At 38.3% G+C, this 10,737-nt stretch overlaps 1 long non-coding RNA gene across 1 annotated transcript in view; it reads right to left on the reverse strand.

Moving 5' to 3' along the window:
* LOC147315918 (uncharacterized) overlaps positions 1-10,420 on the reverse strand; it is a 62,950-nt gene extending 52,530 nt beyond the window's left edge. The window contains exon 1 of the long non-coding RNA XR_015124327.1: positions 10,371-10,420. This is a non-coding gene — a long non-coding RNA (uncharacterized LOC147315918). The remainder of the gene's footprint in view (positions 1-10,370) is intronic.
* Positions 10,421-10,737: the final 317 nt, after the last annotated feature.

Here is a 10,737-nt window from a genome sequence, read left to right on the forward strand (position 1 = left end):
TAATCCACAAAGCTCTGAATCTGCAGGTGATGGGTTGACCCATGTGGCTTGTTTGCTGCCCATGAAGTAGCGCCTGGCCACAGGCATTTCCCAGCAAGGCTCTCCTGCAAGCCTTGCTTCAGGGCGGGGCCCTGGGAATACTGTTTCAGGTGAGGCTGGTGGCTGTCTAGATGTTTTCTTCAGAGTGCTTTGAATTGCACTCGCTCTGGCCCCTTAAGCCAGTATTTTTTAGGACTCCACCAGGGGCTCATTACCCCAAATGACATAGCTCCTGGGATCACTCAGGAGCTATGTAAGCCATGTAACCCTCCACCATGATAATGTGCCAATTGACATCTTTGATCAAGTCAGTTTATAAAAATGCTACTTGTCAGTCCACCAATTGATTATTTAACTAACCTTTTCACATAAAATGAATTGTGTGAAAATGTTAGCAAATGATTCAGGGAACCCAAACATTTCCTATTCTTAGCTGCTTTTATACTGACACAAATACACACGTTTATATTATTTATTAGAGATGGACCGATCCGATATTACGTATCGGTATCGGTCCGATACTGACCTAAATTACTGGATCGGATATCGGAGAAAAATAAAAAATGTAATCCGATCCATTAAATATCACGAAAGCACCTCACAAAACTTGCAACACCCCGTAACTCACCTCAGGTTAGCACGTCGGAGCAGTATGCATCACGTGATAGAGCGGCTGTGGCATGCAGGACCTGTCAGTGGTCTGGATAGCATGTGGAGCTTCGCTAGCAACCCGGCATTTCATCTCCGATAAAGTTATCCCGAGAGAAGTAAAGCAAGTGTGTAAGTCCATCTCTGAATGTTTGTAAAGCATTCCTGCGTTAAGCTTAACAAGCGACTGCCTCTTCTTGCTGCTACTTCAATCATGAAACTGCTTAACGATCAGCTGATCGGCTTTTCTGTCGCGAGTCCGTGACTCTGGTTTGTTTTTGGCCCACTTTGCACCAGAAAGAGGAAACCAGCGGCTGAACAACAGCAGCACGTTTAAGCTTGATAAGCTGTTGTTAGAATGTATTTAATATTACTTTCTACTCCAGGATCTTTTTCTACGTAGCTGACGCTGGTAACTGTGCAGGGGCGGATCTAGCAAAGTTTAGCCAGGGGGGCCGATAGGGCATTAACAGGGAAAAGGGGGCACAAAGACATACTTTTCTTTCTTATTCTCATTTAAAATGTCTAGCTTTTAATAAATAATTATCTGACACCCAAAGTTTTAATTTGATGTAAAATGAATAGAAGTCAATTACTGTATATAGTAACTATTAAGTCTAATATACCCTAGTAAGCTATAGTACTTTTTCCTTTGGGAAGGTACCATCTGTGCAGTCTGCAATTTTGTTGAAGAAAGATGTTGAATCTATTTAATATTTCTTGAAAAATAATTGATTTCTGTGCATTTTTTTTTCACACTGCATCAAATTAAGGTTGATTACGTCGATTAAGCATCATGAGGTGGAGCGTGAGGGGTGGTTCCCTATTTTTTATTTATTTATTTTTATTGTTGCTGGGAGTTGGAACCCTATTAGTTAGGTTGCTTAATATATATGCTAAGTACTCTTTAAAATACCAGAATAGGGAGGATGGTGTAGGTTTAAGTTTATTAGATTGATCAGTATTGCTGAACTATGAAATATTTTTTTTTGCATACAGGTATAACAGAATAGCTTTAGTGTAGTTGTTGTTTTAAACTTGAGTATGAACTTATACAAAATGCAGCAAGATATTTAAAAAACAGTTTTGTTGATTAAAAAACACTATAGAATAGAATAGAATAGAATAGAATAGAATTCAACTTTATTGTCATTGCACATGCACAGGTACAGGGCAACGAAATGCAGTTTGCATCCATCCAGAAGTGCTTTAGTGATATAGATATATTACAATATATATTAGCAATAGTATAGATATGTAAGTATATTACAGAAATGGGTCTATTATGGTATGTTATAATGTACACAGTATGAAGTATGTTGTGAATATGCTATAACTATAAGTATGTACAGGCTGTAGTGAGTACAAGCTATGTACAGGCTATGAACAGGATATAAATATGAAAAACTATACAGAATATGAAATAAATAACTTTACAGAAATATGGACTATATCGGATTCATATCGGTATCGGCAGATATCCAAATTTATGATATCGGTATCGGTATCGGACATAAAAAAGTGGTATCGTGCCATCTCTATTATTTATATTGCCTCCTCGGCGAACACCTTAGAAAAAACAAGTAGTCTTGTCTTATTTGCCCCCACTCTCCCAAATATACTTTATACTACTTTCTAGGCACTTGAATTCAGTTATTATCGCTAATTCACTCTTTGTTCCTCTCTCTTACACACACCCACATATATATACACACACACAGCAGACCTCTGTGGCCTTTCTCAGCTGGTACCAAGCCCCATATGCTCTAACTCCTGTTGTTATTGTTGTTGTTCAGCTCCCTGGCTCATTTGACGTGTGGACCCATGACAGTGTCCAGGACCCCTTCCAAGTCTTGCCTGGTACCACTTTGTGTGTGTTTGTGCATGTGAATGTGTAAGAGAGAGAGAGATAGGTGAGTAGTATAGTTTGTGACTGGTCTCATGCTGTCTATCTATTTCAAGGTGTCTTGTGTCTACGTATTATCAAGATGTGTGTGGCTATGTGTATTTGGAAGCAAAGTACAGAATATGCCACATGGGGCAAGTATCAGTGGTAAATGCAGGCCTAGTAATTTTTTTTTTCATGTATATGAAAAAAAGAATTAACTATGGTTAGCTACCAGGGGTTTGAGGTTTTGGCACACACTGACATTTCCACAGCACATTTAATCAAAAGTTTAAAACAATCATTATTTTCAGGTCTGATACTTCACATTTGACACTCGTGAATTTGAATGATTGTGAACATGATACAATACACTTAGTGGGCTGTTTTCCACGACCTTTTTTTTAGTTTTTGTATGTTTCTTTCATACACGGAGAGAGATATAAACAGACTGTAGAGTGTCAACACAATATGATCTTATAAATGACAATTTAGAGCAGAAACTCTGTCATTTTCTTTACTTGATATATTATTATTTGTTATACTTTGTAATTTCTATTGTCCTATTGGCCAGGTATCCGTTTGTACATATACATATATATATTATTATTATCTACATCTCTATTTACATGAGGCAATATGTTCATAAAAACACAAGGACGTGGATCTGTGCTTTGCGGCGTGACTTTTAGTCATCTTAGCCATCTGTCCACTAAGATTGCTGCCCACATTGCTTTTCTACAGTCTGATGAGCTACAAGGACATTATCTCCACTTAGCTCTCGCCGCTTGGCAATTGCAAGAACCATAACAACAAGTCCTTATGAAACCCACTTTAAGCCAGAGCTTTTTTTCTGCCTTTGGAACACGAGGCAACATTCCTATGGGTTTCTAGACCTTCCTTCTATTTTGGTTGTACCAAGACATCCTCCTCTAAAAGCCTTCGGTTTTCATTGCTGTAGAAATGTATTCAGAGAGACATTTATCAGTAAGCTGCGTGCCACTGGAGACTGCATTGGCGGCCATTTTACAGGTCTGGTCAGGGAACACAGGAAAGGGGAACTTCACTGCAAGAGAATGACATTTACATGTATATTTACATTTATTCACAGCTGTTGCAGAATGGAAGCAGCCCCAAGCGAGAGAGCGGGAAGACTAGAAAGGTCACAGCCTGGTGTATGCATTAAGCCTTTATTAGTTCTACGCATTACCATCGCCTACAATTCACAAATGTTTTATCTTTTATATTTGGCATCTTCTAATGTAATCTTTCACATAATTGAATTATATTTATTTGTGTATATTATAAAGATAATGGCGGTAGCAAAGACAAGTAAGTTATTTGAGTGGAATTGCTTGGCGAGTCTCATTTTCTGAATTCTAAACTTAGTCATAGGCTGAGGAATTTGGTCATCTGCACAATGTTTTTCAAAGCAAACAATAAAGTGGTGCTTTGCCACAATAAGAGGAAAAGAGACATAACCAGTTCTGAAATCTAACTGTCTGGACAACTAAACCAAAACTATCATTTTTATGACCCAAGTAATTATTTCACTTAACTTTAATGTGTCATTTCATATAGGACATAAATAAAGAAATGATGGGATGAAGCAGCCTCAGATGGACAGAGAGGTTGGTTTTATTTTGTGGGTTGTTTTTTTAATCACTGAAGCTTCTGCTCTAAAGTGTCATTTCACTGAATTTTCTTAACATACAACAGTAACCAAAAAAAGGAAAAGAAAACAGATCACTAAGTAGAGTCAATGCAAAATGCCTGCTGTGTTTAAGTCTTAGATGTGATGCTCATTTTCCTCATTTAATGTGTTAGATTACATAATTACTTCTTTCCTACAAAGAACTGCAGCTGTGATAATTCCTTGTTAATTACATTAGCTAACACTTTTTTTTATTTAAATAATTCTCTCAAATAACATCTTATCTCCAGAGATGCACATGACAATGATTCAATTACACAGAAAGATGAAAAAAAAAAAGGATTTAATATCTGCAAAAACCTTTTATATCATCAACGGTCAATAAAAGGTATATTTATTTGATATTATGCTGAACTTTTAATGTCAGTGTGCCTCCATTCTGCTTCTAACAATAGGCACTGTCAATACCTGAGCAGAAAACCTCCTGACAAAATGATAAATCACACCTTCCTACAGATTCATGCACATGAATACAATGCACAAACACACATCGTGTTTTTTTATCCACACATATGCATATGAAATACACCTCCAGGAGGTTCCCTTCAAAATTATCTTTGGCCAAGACGCTGGCCTTGGAAACCACATCCACCATCCTATACCCCCCAACCTCTAAACTCCCCTTCATGTCCCTCTCAGGAGCCAAAATGGCGTCCATAAATCAAGGAGCTAGATGTAATCTGCAGTGTCCAGAATGCAGGAGGCGAGGCTGCAAAGCATAATGCGACTGGTTCTCCGCTGTCATTCAGATGCAGGCGGCAGCACAGCGAGCCTTGCCTGCACCTGATAAGGGTGTGCTCAGAGTGAGCTATAAATCACAGATCGTGCCAAGGGTTCCTCCACTGATTTCACAGAAGCAGAGACAGAATGTGTGAGAGGCAAAGAAAAGAGAAGAATCAAGTACAAAGAGTATGGAGAAGGTGATTCCAAATAATCTTTGGTGATAGATGGCCAAGGATGAAGATGAAAATATGAGGAAAAGTAGAGAGAGAGCACATTAGAAAGCAAAATGAGAAGAGAATGCCAAGAATGAGAAACTGGGTGGAAGGTAGAGAATACAAGGAAGAGGAGGGAGAGAAGGAGGGAGGGAGTGAATGATAGGGAGTAAATTGCAGATCTATCTCATCTGGCAAGAAGTTTCTCCACACAAAAGGCCTGACCTTCAGGAAATAAACACCTTGCTCCCCCAGAGAGCTCTGCTGATGTCTGTGCTGCATGTCAATTTCATCACTAGGTCTCAGGACAACACTAAGATGAATACAATTTGGGGAAAACAAACTCTTCCATCTAAACTACTCTGTGAGAACTACAACTATTCCAATGCTTTAGAGAGCACATGTTAAACCCGTGGACTGTTTTGACAAGGTTTAGTGTAATATTTTCACCACCAAGTCCTCCAATTTAAATCCCACAATAATATTCTTGTTGACATGATTTACAAGCACCTTCTATTACAAACCACTACAAATCATTTTTAGAAATATAGGAGCACTTCTGACCTGAACTGATGAGAAGCAAACTGGAAACAAAAACGGTCTCCCAGTCAAAAATGACCTTTTTTGTCGTTTTAATTCAAACCAAGAAGTTAAAGAGAACATCCTGACAATGAACATGGACCAAAATACCAAATGGTCTAGTTTAAAATTCACCTTTTAATGAATAATTTATAAATCCACTTTCCCCACTTCAAATCCTGTAATGGCGGCAGAGACAAATCCTTCAGTGGAGTGTGATATTTCCTCTTCCATCTCTAAAAGTGATTTAGGTCTTTGTGTCTCATCCTAGTCAATCTACCCCATCGCTCCACCTCGAGTGGCAGCTCTCACTCACCCTAGCCGCTATTCAATCAACCCCTTATTCCTTATTCATATGCTAACCCCTATAGCAGAACCCCTTTGGCCAAGTGTACTGTGAGATAGATGTTAACATGTGTAATCCCCTATTAACTCACACAAGACAACGTATCCTCCGTGGACACCCTCTCTCCCCGTGGGATTTGCCCTGTGAGAGAGGAGGGGCTGATGGGTAATGGTTCAGAGAAGCTCCCCTCTGTTTCAAGGCATTCTCCCTCCTGCCTCCTTCCCCTACAACCATGGTGTATGAGCTGAGATCACCACCGTCGACGATTTAACTGATATGGACGAGCGTTGGCATTTATATGGCATTTATTCATATTGATCCAAGCCCTAAAGGAAGTGCTTTGATTTGTGAAAAATATAGTCAATTAAATGCTTCTAATTAAATTAAGCAGGTAATGTAGACATTACCTTAGTAGGACCTAAATATGATTCCTATTTGGTAAACCTATATATGGAAAAGTCTGTGAAATATCTTTATTACACATGGGTGAAATGCTAGCATTGAAAAACCCTGCAGCACAATATAGTTTTTATGGGACTGACAAGGTTGTTGATTTATAGCCCTGATCAACTAACTGTATCAATTTGCCAGTTTATTAGATGATGATTTAACAATAAAATAATTTAAAGACTGCTTTCTTTGAGCCACTGCTGTCACAAAATACACACAAGATTCAATTCTCAGGACTACGGTTAGTGTTCTGTCTAGGAGCTTTGCATTTTGTTTTAGGCCACAGACCAGCTTCTGTTTCATTAACTCTGTGTTTATAGGTTATAGTGCCAAAACTGACTGGCTAGGAAGAGAAACAGACAAAACTGACTAAAAGTCAGTTAGTTAGTTTGAATGGTCATCAATACATGCAGAGCAGGAAAGGAGAAAGGTACAAAAGCTAGTGTCTACAGCCATCTGTAACACACAGTGGGGGCTCTGTCACGGTGCTGCATGTTAGCCAGTGGTGTTGGAGATCTTTTGAAAATTAACAGACTTATGAACACAGAAAAGGGCCGTCATATTTTGATCCACTGTGCAATACCAGCTTGTTAAAAAAGTACAAATTCAGTTTTTGACTTATACCCTGCACTTCTATTTATGCATGCACATTTTGATAAATTACTGCACCTACTTGTCATTTTCTTAGAAAAATATAAAGACATGAGATAGCTCAAGAATTTTGTACAGTACCGTATCTCAAAGAAGACAAAGGTTTCTGTTTATAAGCATCTCAAGGGCAACACCCACCAGCAGTTTGTGATGTTTATAAAAAAAACACCCACTGTTAGAACTGTCAGGATCAAGATGAGGATCACTGTTTCAAGATAACCCCCCGTCATATTATTCAGTACCAGCCCTCGTGAAACAGCCCAGTGTCCTACAAATTACAAACACATTTGACAATTACCCAACCTCACAATTTTCTCCTGAAAAATGAGTTACCATTCAGTCACAAACAGGCAGTTAACATTTGGGTTTCCATAAACTGTAATTAAAACTCTTCCCAAACCTTAACCATGTGTTTCAGCATTATAACCATGCCTTAACAATATGGATTTCCATTTATTAAAAATAAAAATACTTTATTTCTACCTGGATAAGAACATCCTATCTACACCTTGATCCTGACTTTTTCTTATGTTTGTGCTGTGGGCATATATGTTTTCTGGCAGGCAGCAAAATAATACATATACATTTTTATAATGACTATACTGTAAAGGTATTAGAAGCCTAATAAATAAAAGTAAAAAACAAACAGATAGCAATGATTTTTAAACATGAAAGACTACACGTCATCTACACTCAGGAAGAGTTAAGCATAAACAGGGGTGACATCATCTTTGTGGACTAAGTGGCTGTTTTAGGCTGGCCTGTATGTGCATGGGATGTGTATGCATGCCTCATTGAATTTCACATTATGTACTCTAATCTGTCCAGAGAACTACAAAGGAAACCTTAGACGGAAGACCTTGAAAAGTTTTGTGACTTTTTTGAAATGGTTTCAGAGTGCAGGCAGACACATTTCTGAGAGAAGGTGTTGATAACTTTGCTGCTTGGTGGTTGTTGTTGGTTGTTTTGTTTTTTTTTCAGAGGAGCTGTATGGGCTAGCAATGAGAAGCATTTCATATCTGAGAAAATTTCCTTAAAAATGATGACTGTTTTACATTTCTGGATGTAGATATGAGAGTAATTTCCACAATAACAGAAAGAAATGCTAGAAAGTATTTAAAGCTCCAGAGGTTTTGTGGTGCAATGGACTCTAAACACTCCCAAATCCATTTCAAGTGACATCAACAAAAAAATCTAAGGGTGTTACTCCTTCAAGCTGCCAGATTTCTTTCCTCTTTCCCATTATCCCTCCCTTATTCTCTCTGGAAATGTGAAATTAGCTGAAACATGAGGACAATTACAAGAAGGCCTAGCATAAAGGCTGGGGGACTGGGAAAATAAACTGATCACAGACCCCTGAACAAATCTGGTTTACTTTACAAAGCCTCCTCTGAACTCCTGCCAACGTTTCCCCCGTCTAGAAATGTTCTCCCAGAGCAGCTTCGTGTTTACACCTTGAAAATCGCTGCATGATCAAGAGGGAAGAGACTCCGATGCATTCCCTTCCTTTGTTCTGACAGAGGACGCTCGGCTGAGAATTGTACGTCAAAAGTAACATTAGAAATATCTAATTGGCTAAAAATATGTAAGTAATTCTTTTGAAGGTTTTTTTACCCCATTTTTTTTGGTTTTAGGGCTCTCGGCTATTAACATCAAATGTGTGGGAAAACACACCCAGTAAGCTATCGTCTATGGTGTCTCTTACTTAAGAATAGATCCTTTTTTTCAGCACCAAAGATCACCGAGGCATTATATAGCTTTTCTCATTACTGCGTTTTCCAAACAGAGTGCAAGGGGCAGTAATGCATGGCTGAATTACTCAGGGATAGTATTCAGGGATAATGGTTGTAGGGCTGATGTCTTATACTGCACAGCTGTAAGGGGGTCCTGTGAGAGACATCAGAGGACTGTCGTTCATGTAAACTGATTTTGTCAGAACAAAACTAAAGGACTTTATCTTCACTGAAAAAAAACAAACAAACCAAAAAGTTTTCATTGCAGGATTAAGCTTGTTTGGGAGACTTAGCTTCTAGTAACTGATCTTTAATGAATATGACTTTAGTGGCGACTAATCTAGTCCAAAGAAAATTGTTATCTCCGTGTGCAGTAATTTATATTCGATGCTACGGCTCTGTTCTGGGAACTCCCTGTTCTTCTACAGGCATACACAGAATGAATAAAGTGGGAACAACAGCAGGAACACATCAGTTCAGCGACTGATAAAGTTAGACACCAGAAAAGATGGATAAAAGGGAGTCTCAAAGTGGCTTTCAGGAGCTGTAAGCAACTTAAAGCAGCTTAAATAATTATTACTATATGAAATGCATAGTAGGGCATCAGCTGGCAAATGCAGCTGAGCTGGACTCCATGGCTAACTACGTCTCTATTTACCCAAAAGCTGGAACTGGACTTCTTTATTCCTAACTGAACCAGGTTAAGTTTTTGAAATATATAAGAGGTTAATGAATGTTCAAAAGGTAACACGATTGCTGATACTTTTTCACAATTTGCTGAATCCTTAGACAGCGGGGTTAAATATTTATTGGCGTGATTGCAAATGAAGCTTCAAGGTTCTCAAATGACATACATTTCCACACGTACACACAGAACTATTTAAATAGCCAAAGAGTCATAAAGTTTAGTGTGTGCATTTGTGCTCTCATGAGGACAAAACCAATACATTTCAAACAGTTGCCTCTCTCTTTATCTTCAAGCCAAAGTGTAACTTTTCTACACAAGTTTTCTCATAACATAATAGTCATGCATGCTATTAATCACATAAATTCTCTTGGGAAAGTTAAAATCCAAAAACAAATGCTTGCCCTGATGAATCTGCTTGCTAAGTGACAAAAATATCACCTGCAAACTAGTTTCTTGGCATATTTTATGACTAGATATAATTAGTTTTTCTTATTATTATTATTGTGTTATTGTTTAAGCTAACCTTTGTTAGCTCTTTGTTATGACTAGGAGACAAAAGGTACTTTGAGGTAGGTTAGCTGGGGTGGCAGCATATGGCTTTGGTCATGGTACAAAACCTACAGTGTCTGCCATATGTGAGCGCATTTTGTATGCTCAGCCCATACAGCCTTAGAGCTTAATGGCTATAACAATTATACATACCTCCTCTGATCTTGTATCACAGAAGACTTGGTTTCACTCCAGCATGATTCAATCAGCTGCAACATGTCTGCCGTCTCTGAAAAGATAAATTATGCCATTACTGTTCTGAACTGCAGCACTGTGCTCTTGAAAAACTGTAGAGCTACACTGAGCTTTAAAGGAAATGTCACTAATTACCCCGCTTTTGTTTAGGATAATATTGTTAAGTCATTCATCATTGCAAGGGGTTCTGCTCCAGCTGAAGAATTATGAATAGGCATGTCTTTTGCCTCCTGGCAATATAATTTATATACATGATATTTTGGCTCCTGTCATATTCCTTACACTGACGCTTTATTCAACAATCAGTAGTATAAAACACAACAAT

This window comes from Aulonocara sp. 'chitande type north' Nkhata Bay, linkage group LG13 (assembly GCF_057382095.1).
Source record: "Aulonocara sp. 'chitande type north' Nkhata Bay isolate Kocher_YH1m ecotype deep benthic linkage group LG13, A_spYH_male_GT1.1, whole genome shotgun sequence".
NCBI classification, from domain to species: Eukaryota; Metazoa; Chordata; class Actinopteri; order Cichliformes; family Cichlidae; genus Aulonocara; species Aulonocara sp. 'chitande type north' Nkhata Bay.